Source organism: Cololabis saira, chromosome 4, assembly GCF_033807715.1.
Source record: "Cololabis saira isolate AMF1-May2022 chromosome 4, fColSai1.1, whole genome shotgun sequence".
Classification (NCBI taxonomy): domain Eukaryota; kingdom Metazoa; phylum Chordata; class Actinopteri; order Beloniformes; family Belonidae; genus Cololabis; species Cololabis saira.
This window is the reverse complement of record NC_084590.1, coordinates 2632501-2646638: the sequence shown is the minus strand read 5'-3', so window position 1 is coordinate 2646638 and position 14138 is coordinate 2632501. Positions and strand designations below refer to the sequence as shown.

The 14138-nt window shown below is 42.7% G+C and overlaps 1 protein-coding gene across 9 annotated transcripts in view; it reads left to right on the top strand.

Moving 5' to 3' along the window:
* Positions 1 to 2647: 2647 nt before the first annotated feature.
* LOC133441406 (NACHT, LRR and PYD domains-containing protein 12-like) overlaps positions 2648 to 14138 on the top strand; it is a 58193-nt gene continuing 46702 nt past the window's right edge. For all 9 annotated transcript variants that reach the window (XR_009782477.1, XM_061718669.1, XM_061718663.1 and 6 more), the window contains exon 1: positions 2648 to 2702. The gene's annotated coding sequence lies outside the window, so the exon portion shown is untranslated. The remainder of the gene's footprint in view (positions 2703 to 14138) is intronic.

The window sequence follows — 14138 nt, the reverse complement described above, 5'->3', positions numbered from 1 at the left end:
TGCAAAAGAAGCAAATCTGCCTTTAATGTATAAGTGTCCTATTTCCATTCCAGTTGCCATCACACCTGCCCAGGGACTGCGGTTGAAAATTAGCCAGGATGGCTAAACTGGCACATTTACAGATATGTCTATTAATGTGCATTGTCCCTGTAATCTTAAACGAATAAAATAAATAAATTGTATGGATGCCTGTCTGTCCAATTCTATAGCTGACTCTCAATCTCCACCCTCACAGACTCACAGACTTACGTGCGCGCTCCCGCGACTTGCGTAAGGGTTCAGGGCTGTCCCATTCCTAAAGTCGTTAAGTGCGCGAGGGCTCCCGCCAGACATTTTGAGGCCTTATTGCTCACTTCCCGTAAGTCTGCATCCCCGCAGGGAAAGGGAATTACCCACGGTTCATTGCGTTGTGACATAAAAGGAGGTTACCAGGGAGAATGTAAACAAAACAGGGGGCGGAGGAAAAGGAACCATGTGCGACTGCGAGAAGAAAGACGTTCACCTGTAGATATAAATACATATCCCACTGGTGATTTAAATTCAGAATGTCAAGGTTGACATTCCCCCCAGCCTTCAGTTTCTGTCTTGCCCCGCCTGTGTCCCATCTGCCCTGATTGTCTGCACCTGTGTCTCGTCATGTCTCGTTATCCCCTCAGTATATCTTGTCTTGTCATTCCTTTGTCCCCTGTCGGACCGTACTGTGCTCCCCTCCATGTTTCCTGTTTTTGCTCCAGTTTTGATCCCTGTTCCTGTGTTAGTTTATGATCCTGCCAAGCAGCGCTTTTGTTTTTGGTCCTCGTTTTTTGGTGGAATAAATCCCTTTTTGTTGCAACTCCTGGCTCCTGCTCTCCTGCACTTGGGTTCTAAGTAAACCAAACCATGACACAGAAACTGGTGTCCCGTGAGGATTTTTCAACGGCCCTATTTTTTCCTTTACAAACAGGGAGCTAAAATGTTGTTTTCTTCATCATTTTTTTATTCATAATTTGAGGTTTAATTTCTTTTGTTTTCATTTTATATTAGACAAATCCTCAGTTGACCTGCTGGTGTTGAATAAACAAGACTTGCTTTTCTTTAATCTGAGTACAGTGTTTGAATTAAGATTCCCTATGTTAACAGAAATGCATACATGTAAATACTAGCAAGACAGTTTTAGATCCAACACAAACAAGTCAGGCAGTAATTTGGTTATTCATTTATTTATGACCACAAAATTTAAACAATTTCAGCAAGTTGAACAAAAACGTCGCAGTAAATAGTAATAATATAACTGAAATATTTAACTCAGGTTACCATGAGTTTACACGCTCTTCCAAAAATGAAATTACTCTGCGATTGATCCTGGCATACTGGATGCGCTGGTATGGGTAGATTGAAAGAAATACACTACATTAACAAGGAAATACATATTGTACTGTGCGCATATTTAAATTGTGTTCTTTGTTGAATTTTATGCTCCTTTATATAGGCTACCACTTTGTTTTCAAACATCCGTAGGATGATCATTCCCAAACTTATAATACCGGTACGGAACATTTTGGTCTGACTAGGAATTTTGTAAATTGAAATGTTAAATAGTTTATAAAAAAAAAAAAAAAAAAAGAACAAAAACATTTTTATCTGATGTGTTTCCCGTTTCTGCTAAGTGCTGTCCCATTCCTATTCATACCATTTGGAGCCCTCACACCCTCTCACACTTGATCACGTGCCGCTGAAGTCACTGAAAGTATGTGAGGGTTCAGGGCTGGAGGGTTTAGGATGGAGATTGGAACTCAGCATAAGTGTTTTGTATTCCCACAGGAAAGGGAGTACAATGGAGAATATTTTTTTAAAGAAGGATTTGGTCAGAAACTGTGTGTGTGCTTGGGCCTCCTACCTACTAACTTTTTTTTTATCATTCTCATTTTACCAATTGTACTTTTCTTTACTAATTGTACTTGTCTTTGTTTCTGTTTTCTTTTTCTTATTGCATTTTTACCTTTTCTGCTTTTAACACCTTACCTGCCTATATTGGACTACAGATGGAAACTAGCCTTGTGCTACAATCTGGCACATTTACATATGTATATATGTTCATCAATGTGCATTGTCCTGAGAAATAAATAAAGTAAAGTAAAGTAAACACTGAAATATTCTAAAATAAATATAATAACTGGGGCAAAAAAAATCATTAAATTGCATGACTCTGCCCAGCAATGATATCTGCAAGGTCTTCCACGATCTCGTCAACTTCTATTGTTGATGAAAACCTTTCTGAATCCAAACTTCTGAACCTAAAGATGAAAACTTTGCAGTTTCTTTAAATGAAAGTGATGTTTGGGAATAAAACAAGTGACAGATTCTACAAAACGTTGTATGACTGAAGCCCCTAAAACAGGTCCAACGACGTCCCGACCGGGACTGAGAGTCGTTTTCTCATCATTCTGCCTGCAGTCCCAAGTACATTTACACAAACAAATGTGTTTTTGGAAAAATCTCTGAACACTGACGACCTCTCTCTCTCTCTCTCTCTCTCTCTCTCTCTCTCTCTCTCTCTCTCTCTCTCTCTCTCTCTCTCTCTCTCTCTCTCTCTCTCTCTCTCCCTCAGCAGTCACGTAGTTTCCTGTAGCTGCAGGGAGGAAGTGCAGCTCTGATTGTAACTGATAAAGGTATTCAGAGTTCAGAGTCCATGTTGATGTGGACGGAGCAGCGGAGGAGACCAGGTTAGTGTTTGTTCAGTTTCTTCTGCTGTTTAAATGTCATTTCTGTGGTTGTGCTTGGAGTCCAGCTGAGGGGTGACGTGAGATCTGAGGTTTGGGTTCAGATGGAAACACATAACAGAAGTATAGAAGGTCCTTATAAGGTCAGCTGGACAGACGTGTGTGCTGAACTTCCTGTCTCAGGAACATTTCCTGATGTGGTTTCTGTTATATAACCTGTACTGGAGTTGAGGGGGGGTGAGAGGGGATGGCATCCCCCCCTGAAATAAAAACGGTCAAATCATCCCCCCTGTAAAACTGCCATCCCTCCTTTCCATCCCTTATTTAATTTCATCAATGAATGTGGTTTTACTGCTGTTTCAACATTTAGAGTCATCACCAGAAAAATAACACCAGAAAAATAACTTATTTGACAATTTTCACCTGTTTCAAGTACATTTTCAATTGAAATAAGTAGAAAAATCTGCCAGTGGAACAAGATTTATCTTCTCATTACAAGCAAAAAAATCTTTTTCTACTTATTATAAGTGAAAATCTACTTGAAACAGGTGAAAATTGTTGTTTTTTCCAGTGATGAGTCTTGTTTTGCAAGTGTAATGAGATTTTTTTTACTAAAATTAGACATTTCAACTACAAAAACTTGTGGGGCGGCAGTAGCTCAGGTGGTAGAGCGGGTCGTCCAATGATCGGATGGTTGGAATCCCGCTCTGTCCCAGTTTGCTGTCGTAGTGTCCTTGGGCAAGACACCTTACCCACCTTGCCCCGTGTGAAGGTGTATGAATGTGTATGAATGTTGGTGGTGGTCTGAGGGGCCGTTAGGCGCGATATGGCAGCCACGCTTCCGTCAGTCTGCCCCAGGGCAGCTGTGGCTACAAACGTATCAAAGGAAGTTAAAGATTTCAAATACTCTACACCGGACGAGAAACGCAAGAAAGGTTCTTCAGGGACACTTATCTAGGAAGAAATCATGGACATTTGTGGTTGCTGTATTTATTTATTAAAGGTATTGTGACATCATTTTTAACATGCTTTTAACACTATTAAAAGTCTTGGGCAACATCCCTCAAATGTGTCTAAAAGAGTGTAACAAGAAAAACTTCACTCTAGTTCTCTTTTCCTGGCTTTTTATTACAGTGTTTTTTTGCGCCGTGAAAAATGCTTCCTTTCCCCCCTTTCCTGTCAATCATTGCTCCGCTCCTCCTCCAAACCTCCTCCTCCTCCAGCCATACGCTCACAGCGGCGTCGGAGAGAGCCGGGAGCGACAGGCGAAGCATGCACGGAAAAGCAGGAGGGCGAACCACAGCAAACAATCATAAAAATAAAGGCATGCAAGCAGCACTGTCCCCTTATCTTTAGTCCAGTCAGTGGCCGCGGGTCTTCTTAGCAGTTTTCCTCCGGTGATTAGAACAAAAGAGGCTCTAATCAGCTCCTTGTTAAGCCTCATTTATGGTCCGCGTTAAATCGACGCAGAGCCTACGCCGTAGGGTTCAGCGTATGGTGCGCGTCGCCGCGTAACCCTACGCCGAGGGCTCTGCGTCGGTGTAACGCGGAACCATAAATCAGCCTTTATGGTGCGCTGGAGAGGAGAGGAGGCAGGGAGCTGGGTGGAGGGGGCGGTGATTTAGCGGATCGTTACGTAACGATTCGCCACCAAACCACATGCGCCGTTTTTGCACAGTTATGCGGAAAATCCCAGAAAGCACACAATACACTGAATGTTAAAAGTTCGTTGTTTTTTGGGTGTAATTGATGTCAAGACACCCAACAAAACACAAAAAATCAAGAAAAATGTGTTTTTCATGTCACAATCCCTTTAATGTTCCCAGTAGCAGGTCAGTGAGCACCAGCAGCTAAACAGACTCTTTCTCCTCTTAGTTTTCTGTATAAATAAACACTAGAAAAGAAAGACTTCAGAGTTGGTGGTTGAATTATACTTTTACATTTTTATTATTGATGAGTCTTGTTCAGTGTAGTTGGTTATTTAACGCAACACATGTGGGCTGATTATACACAGCTGGACAGCTGTTTATCTCAGACGTACTGGTTTATGTTAAGTAGCGATGATGAAAGTCCCTCAGTATACACGTAAAGATTGGTGCTTCATCAGCAAACAGCAAACGAAGCCAGTGGACAAGTCTGTGTGGTCACATGACTTCACATCTACACCACAAGGCCTCGTTCACACCAACAAATATCAAACATTTAAAAAAAGACCTAACAGCTCAAGGTCAATCACCAACTCTTCTGTTGTAAGAAGTCAAATGAGTGTTTGAAAGAAGCGGAGACCACTTCTGGTCAGGAATGTAAGGTCAGATTGAAAGATGGAAGAGTCAGAAACAAGCGGAAGAAACATGAGACCCAAACAGAGTATTTGGGTTCAGGAGATTTAAATTTTTTTAAATCTAACATCTAAAACATGCAGGACAGTGGGCCTCGAGGACCAGGGTTGGGAAACACTGCTGTATATAACACCTGTAATATAAAAACATTACTGCTTACTCAAGCTTACTCTTAAATTAAATACTTACCTGCTGTACTCTACTGCCCTTATTTTTATTTTTAACAGCTTGTGCTTTTTATTATTTTACTTCTGTTCTTATCATTTTATTTATTATTTTACCTCCTTTTCTCATAATTGTATTTACTGTACAATTATGTCTTGCTGCTTTTAATGTTGATGTAAAGCACCTTGAATCACCTTGTGTTGAATTGTGCTATATAAATAAACTTGCCTTGCCTATATCTACATTTTAACAGGTCAGTAAACTGTATACTGTATACGATGATTCAGTCTCATGAAGTTGATTTAATGTAAGCAGATCTCAGGGAAGGTGTTACTTTGGGTATGTGTGACTTAAAAAGACTTAAATCTTGTTTTTCTGCTGCGTGACGTCGTCTCCGCAGACAGATGTGTCACGTTCTCAGAGGTTCTCCACGCTGGAAATAACTGTTTCATCAGATTTGATTGAATTTGTTGCTAAAACTTTGCTGCATTATTTTGAACATGCAGATAAATGTAATGTGACGTTTTCAGGACAGTTTATACTGAAAAGCTGAATATTGTTTCTTTTGAAAGGATTAGTTTTCTGGAGACCAGGGGCCTCATGTACAAAGGGTGCGTACGCACAAAAACATGGCGTACGCCCTTTTCCACGCAAACGTTCAGATGAATCAAGAGTGAAATGACCGTGGAAATGTGCGGTGCCCGACGCCAACTTCATGGCTGGCGTACGCACGTTTCCACAGCTATTGGTCCGTTGGCGACACTTAGTGGTGATGCTGGGAAACTGTTAATAATGTGAAAACAATTAGCCCTCAGAGTGATGTGCACATCACAGACACACTGATGAACAATTAACACATTCAACTGTCTGCAATTACACGAGTGGATATAAAATCATGCGCAAAGTGGTGCAGAAATACCGTTAACAACAATGGCAGCTTTGGCAGTGTTAGAAGATATTGCAAATGGCGCAGTAAGAAGAGAAAGAATATTTAGCCGGTTTTCCTAATGTAATGGGCGCTATCGACTGCACACACATTGCTATAAAAGGGATTCAGTTTGACACCTGTGACATGTTTTTTTATTTATTTTTTAATATTCTTTATTTCATTCAAAAAATAAAATAATTCAATACAAATACAAATGTTCTTAACTCGTGAATGAAAAGCAAGTAGAAAGAAGAAGAATCTTATCTGATCTGCCCCTTTTTCCGTGAAATAACTTCACAAATAACATAAATTAATCATATAATCTGTACATTAATGGAATGAAAATGCTTCCTGTTAACGTACACATATTCATCCAGTGATGGTGCTTTTATAGCAATGTGTGTGCAGTCGATAGCTCCGATTACATTAGGAAAACCGGCTAAATATTCTTTCTCTTCTTACTGCGCCATTTGTGATATCTTCTAACACTGCCAAAGCTGCCATTGTTGTTAACGGTATTTCTGCACCACTTTGCTTTTATATCCACTCGTGTAATTGCAGACAGGTGAATGTGTTAATTGTTCATCAGTGTGTCTCTGATGTGCACATCACTCTGAGGGCTTATTGTTTTCACATTATTAACAGTTTCCCAGCATCACCACTAAGTGTCGCCAACGGACCAATAGCTGTGGAAACGTGCGTACGCCAGCCATGAAGTTGGCGTCGAGCACCGCACATTTCCACGGTCATTTCACTCTTGATTCATCTGAACGTTTGCATGGAAAAGGGCGTACGCCATGTTTTTGTGCGTACGCACGCTTTGTACATGAGGCCCCAGGGGCCTCATGTAAGAGTGCGTGGATTTCAACGTGAATCCGTGCGTGGAATTAACAAGACCGCAAAAATTCATATGTACAAAGCTGTGCGTTCGCCCAAATCCACGCAGGTTTCTCTGTACATCCCAATCAGCGTGGATTTGAGCGCACATGCGGGAGCACAACACTCCGCCTTGTCTCCTCCCTCAAATATGTTTGAATATGATAATGAAGATAATTATCCATTAAAAACTGCTCATATGTGCAAAAACAGGTAAAACAAATAAAAAAAAGAAAACATCGGCTCTGAGCTGGGTGTCGGACTCCAGTCCTCGAGGGCCGGTGTCCCTGCAGGTTTTAGATGTTTCCCTGCTTCATTGCACCATGATACAAGTGACATCAACAGAACTATCCAGACTTTGATGACAAGTTGGTGACGATGATTAATTAGAATCAGGTGTGTTAAAGCAGGGAAACATCTAAAACATGCAGGACACCGGCCCTTCTGGGATTCAGTTTGACACCTACATTATGGTGTTCTTTGCTTTGCGTTGCGTTCGGTGAAGAGTTTTGGTTTTATTATGATCGTACGGGTTTGTTAATGTTTATGGGCAGCATTAGTGCATCATTACACTCTGCTTTTCTTGTTTGTATTTTAAGAACCGACACCAGAATTTTTGGTGGATGAAAAACGGCTCCTCGTTCTGCTTTATTGTCATGCATAATATACTAACGGATTAAGACCAATGTACACGTTTATTGAGTTTTACACATTATGGATGTCCGCGATCACCTCTCTCATAAGTATAACAATGTGAACAAAATACATTTATATTTAAAACATGAAGCATTACGATCTGATTCCTCTGCTGCAGAAATAAAGACAATTTGTGCCGACGGGATTATCGAGGTGCAAACGTCAGAAATAAAGAGCCAAGTTGTTGTAACTCGGAGTGTTTCATCCGCAGGAGGAGAGTCCGGTCTAGATCCCTGTGTCGTGCCAAAAAGTGATTGCCTGCCAGAATCTGATTTCTCCCCTGAAAATGGGTCTTTTTACCTGCCAAAAATTGATTGAAGGCCAAATACAGTTAATGAAAGGTTGTTTCTGCCTAAATCTGACTTGATCTCATTCTTGAGCTTCATAATCTGAAATCTGACGGTTTAGCGCTCTCGCTCAACGGGCTGCTGTGCGCGCTCCCGCGGCCACAAATCAGAAGAAATCAGATTCTGGCAGGAATCACTTTTTGGCACAACACCGGTTTTTGCTTCAAAATTAATTTTAATGTATTTCTGTCCAGACACAGTTATGGGATGTTTTAGGATCTGGCTTTTATCTCCAGTACTCGTCCCATACGGTCGTCATGACGACAGACAGATGTCCGAACTGCAGCTCCAGCTGAAAGATCATGTTGGTCTGAACCGGAGCAGCTGGTCCAGTTCAGGGCAGAGATCCAGAAGATCCTCTTGGTACCTGAACCAGCTGATGGTCCAGTCTTAGTCCTGGACCAGCAGATCCAGACTAAACCAGCTGATGGTCCAGTCTTAGGCCCAATCCCAATTCTCCTTCACTCGCCCTTCTTTTCTCCACTCGCACTTCTTTTCTTCCCTAAGCCCTAAAAGAGAAGGGGGAGATTTTAGGGCACTTGAGATCTAGGGCACTTGGCCCAGGTGCCTGTCCCAATTCTCCCCCTACCCCTCGTTTTCATCCCTTCCCTGATCAGGAAGCTGAGAGCCAAAAGCTGTTTTAATTTCAGCTGTAGCGCTGTTAATATGCCACTTTATTAAGTTTTAATATTTTTTCAGGTATAATGGTAACCTTAAGATCCCCAACCGGGGCTCAGTTTATCCAAATAACGCCTGTTAAGAAATTTGACCCGATGTTTTCGGAGATGAGAAGAGCCGCCGGCCCCGGGGAGCAGCCTCAGCTCACAGCCCGAGAAGAGACGTGTCCGCCGGGTCAGGCTGCTCCGTCAGCCCCGGGAGAGACACTCTCTCCCGGGACGCAGCTCTGTTGAGAATCACGCCGGCTGAAATAAATCATTTAGGAATATGTTGGTTTAATAGATTAAATCTAACAGTTGTAGCTACGCCTGTTAAGAAATTTGCTCCGAAATTTAGAGATTTCTGTCTGCCGGGTCCGGAGCTTGGGTCCGCGTTAAATCGACGCAGAGCCTACGCCGTAGGCTCTGCGTTGGTGTAACGCGGAACCATAAATCCCTTTATTCTGGCGTGATCTTCCGCAACTTTATCTGAAAGTGTGTAAATTACCCAGATAACAGCTGGATTACTTTGTGGTTTCTGAAGACTATTATATCAGAAACATCCAAAACAAATCTGACGAGTCACAGGATTATTTCTCTCTATTTCTCTGAGACCAGTCTGCCTGTTTGCCTTCGGTCGGCGAGTCAAATCGACGCAGTCGCAGAGCCTCTTTTTTTCATACCCCCTCGCTCGCCAAGTCAGCATCTGAAATCCCTCGATTTGAAGGGGCTATTCTCAGCCCCTAGCCCTCGTTATGCCCCCTCCCCCTAGGTGAAAAGAGGAATTGGGACACCACTACCTTCACGGGAACGCGCAAAAGTTAGGGTTAGGGAAGAAAAGGAGGGCGAGGGGGAGTATTGGGACGCACCCTTTGTCCTGGACCAGCAGATCGGTTTGGTGCCTGAGGACTCGCTCCTGATCCTGCCATCAGCAGGTTCCTCTAACGGAGCCAAAGCTCCATCAGGATTTGCTGGTTCCATCGTTGAGCTCCTTTAGTTGTTTGTTCAGATCTTGTGGTTGATTGTGAGATTGTTGCAGCTTCACTCTTGTGTAATTTATCTCGGGACTGTCGTGTCCTTCACGTGGTCGTGAACTTATTGTTGACGTTACGTTTCCCTCATATTCTGCACTTCACTGCATCACCAGTGAGTGTCGCCAACGGAGAAAACCTCAGAAAAGTGCGTACAACAGCCTTAATGTGTGCGTGAAGGACCGCAACTTTCTACGCTCACGTCATTCTTTGTACATCCGACCGTGAGCGTTGAAAGTGGCGTACGCACGTTTTTTGTGCGCCGCACTCTTAGTACATAAGGCCCCTGGGGTCCGTTTCACAAAGCAGGTTTAGTGAAAACTCTGAGTCTGTTCACCCTGAAATGAGGGAAACTCTGAGTTTTCCGTTTCACAAAGGGAGGTAACTCAAACCAGAGAAAGAGAGGTAACTCTAGCCTGTTTCACAAAGAGAGGTAACTTAAAGGTATTGTGACATCATTTTTAACATGCTTTTAACACTATTAAAAGTCTTGGCCAACATCCCTCAAATGTGTCTAAAAGAGTGTAACAAGAAAAACTTCACTCTAGTACTCTTTTCCTGGCTTTTTATTACAGTGTTTTTTTGCGCCGTGAAAAATGCTTCCTTTCCCCCCTTTCCTGTCAATCATTGCTCCGCTCCTCCTCCAAACCTCCTCCTCCTCCAGCCATACGCTCACAGCGGCGTCGGAGAGAGCCGGGAGCGACAGGCGAAGCATGCACGGAAAAGCAGCAGGACGAACCACAGCAAACAATCATAAAAATAAAGGCATGCAAGCAGCACTGTCCCCTTATCTTAAGTCCAGTCAGTGGCCGCGGGTCTTCTTAGCAGTTTTCCTCCGGTGATTAGAACAGAAGAGGTTAAGCCGTGTTAAGCCTGATTTATGGTTCCGCGTTAAATCGACGCAGATCCTACGTCGTAGGGTCAGCGTACGGTGCGCGTTGCCGTGTAACCCTACGCCGTAGGCTCTGCGTCGGTGTAACGCGGAACCATAAATCAGCTTTTATGGTGCGCTGGAGAGGAGCGGAGGCAGGGAGCTGGGTGGAGGGGGCGGTGATTTAGCGGGCCCTGACGTAACGGCCCGCCACCAAACCAGGTGCGCCGTTTTTGCACAGTTATGCGGAAAATCCCAGAAAGCACACAATACACTGAATGTTAAAAGTTCATTGTTTTTTGGGTGTAATTGATGTCAAAGCACAAAAAATCAAGAAAAATGTGTTTTTCATGTCACAATCCCTTTAAGCTCTGGGTCAGTTACCGTAGTAACAGACTCTCTGAATCTAACCTGGTCAGTTACCGTAGTAACAGACTCTCTGAACCTAACCTGGTCAGTTACCGTAGTAACAGACTCTCTGAACCTAACCTGGTCAGTTACCGTAGTAACAGGCTCTCTGAATCTAACCTGGTCAGTTACCGTAGTAACAGACTCTCTGAACCTAACCGGGTCAGTTACCGTAGTAACAGACTCTCTGAACCTAACCTGGTCAGTTACCGTAGTAACAGACTCTCTGAACCTAACCTGGTCAGTTACCGTAGTAACAGGCTCTCTGAATCTAACCTGGTCAGTTACCGTAGTAACAGACTCTCTGAACCTAACCTGGTCAGTTACCGTAGTAACAGGCTCTCTGAATCTAACCTGGTCAGTTACCGTAGTAACAGGCTCCCTGAATTTAACCTGCTGGCTAGCAGGTTTACTTCAATAAACCCTGAGTTTTTCTCCGTCTCCTCCCTCAGTGGCGTCAATTCAGCCAATGGGCCTTTACGCAATAAACATCTGTTTTCTGCACCACGGACAGCAAGCGGCAGAGTTAGAGAGCAGAAAAAGCGTATCTGACAAACGCAATTTAACTCATTCTGTTCATTTTATTCACTATGTCAGTGCAACAATATCACAGGGACATCCCAGTTTAACTTCAAACAGTTAAAGTCCAAATGCAAAAAGGAGAGGGAGGGAGCAGAAGACAGAAAGAGAGAGAGTAAAAAAAAGTCAAATATTTCCCTTAAACAGATTTATAAGAGGGTAGGGTGATTTGATATCTTACCTTAAAATGAACTTGCATAATTAATCCATCAGTGGCTAACAGCCTCGTTAATATCTTCTGCTGCTGGGGTAACATTGGACCATCACTTGCCTTCTTTCTTTTTTTTTTAAATTGCGTGGTTGTCTCCTTCCTTTTCATTTTTGTAAGTTAGTAACACTGCAGAGCTAAAAACCAGATTGATAGTGACCACTGTCGTCAGGGACGCTGGGACATTTCAACATATGAGGGGGGTACAAGTGTTGGGAAAGATAATACCTAGTGAAATCCATCATGTTCTGATATGCATTTGTAGTTATTTTATATGTATTAAGTAATAGAATAAATCAATACAAATAGACACAGAGTAATTCCATAAATGTATAAAAAAAAAAAAAACATTTACATTTTCCCCTGAAGCCGAGGTGTGGCAGCTGCCCCTGATCTAAATGACAAGAAAATGTCATTCAATACCATTCCACCACTGTTTTCATCTGTAATATTATAAGACAGTGTGCTTAAATGTTAAATGAATACTGCATTCAAACTTACACATTGACTGCAGCAACTTTCTCCCACGCCTTTGCTGCTGCAGCTGTGGTTTTTTTTTTTCACGAAATATGCTCTCATACACACGTATTAACACTTCTTTTTTTTTTACCTTGTCTGCACACATATTAATGGTTGATACCATGCCGGTAAAAACCGAAGGCATATATATGTGCATTATTACTCTATATTTAATATATATACATATATATACGCATACATATGCATACACATACGTGAATATACACATACAAACCCAGTGATTTGACATCCACTGCCAATCCAGGAAGCAGGAACACACGGAGACACACGTCAAGCACTGGAAATCTGCAACAAAAACCACAAACAAAACACAAAACCGACACAGAGCCGATCAAAACACGAGCAGCAATCGACCCAAACCTCGAGATCTGATCACAGTCTGAGCTAAGCTACCACTAACTAACCCCAAAAACTACAGAGCAAGCATGCAGGTGAACAAGCCAGTGTGTATGTCTATGTGTGTGTATGTGTGTGTGTATGTATATGATCATGCGCGTGTGTGTGTGTGTGTGTGTGTGTGTGTGTGAGTGTGTGTGTGTGTGTGTGTGTGTATGTGTGTGTATGCGTGCACATGTCTTTGTGGCTATGTGTGTGTGTGTGTGTGTGTGTGTGTGTGTGTGTGTGTGTGTGTGTGTGTGTGTGTGTGTGTGTGTGTGTGTGTGTGTGTGTGTGTGTATGTGTGTGTGTGCGTGCGTGTGTGTGTGTGTGTACATGTCTTTGTGGCTATGTGTGTGTGTGTGTGTGTGTGTGTGTGTGTGTACATGTCTTTGTGGCTATGTGTGTGTGTGTGTGTGTGTGTATGTATATGTTTGTGTGGTTGTGTATGTGTGTGTATACGTATGTGACTGAGTGGCTATATGTGTGTATGTGTGTGTGTGTGTGTGTGTGTGTGTGTGTGTGTGTGTGTGTGTGTGTGTGTGTGTGTGTGTGTGTGTGTGTGTGTGTGTGTGTGTGTGTGTGTGTGAGCGTGTATATGTATGTGTGGCTAAATGTGTCTGTGTGTGCACATGTGTGGCTATGTGTGTGTATGTGTGCATGCATGAATGTATGAATATGTATATATGTGTATGCGTGTGTGTGTGTGAGTGTGTATATGTCCATGTGGCTATGTGTATGTATGTGTGTGGGTATGAGTGTGTGCCCGGAACCCAGGCCACCGGCCACCCCACGTATTAACACTTCTAACTCCAGTGGCGTGAAGTATGTGGATCTTCAGATGCAAACTAATGTTTCCTCAAAGGGATTTTGTAAATTGAAATGTTAAATAAAGTTAAGAAAAAATAAAAAGTATGTGGATCTTTTGTTGTCGCCGGTTGCCATGGTGAATCGTTGTATCGGGGCTCCATTGATGCTGGCTTTTTATAGTTGTGGTGTACGCGCTTAACTCCAGGTGAAACTACTTAGAGTTGAGTAAATTAACTCAAATCCGCTGTTCTGGAACCGAAATCTCAGAGTTTCCGATCTCAGAGTAGATCAACTAAGAGTTCAGGATTAGATTCAGAGTTTGTTGAACCTGCTTTGTGAAACGGACCCCTGGTTCAGATTCTGGACCAGGGGACATGAACAATCTGGTATTAAAATAGCCACTACCTGTCAATAACGTGTGTGTGTGTGTGTGTGTGTGTGTGTGTGTGTGTGTGTGTGTGTGTGTGTGTGTGTGTGTGTGTGTGTGTGTGTGTGTGTGTGTGTGTGTGTGTGCGTGTGTGTGTGCGTGTGTGTGTGCGTGTGCGTGTGCGTGTGTGCGTGATCCTGATGTTCAGAAGATTTTTACAGATTCTACAAGTTTGATTTATTT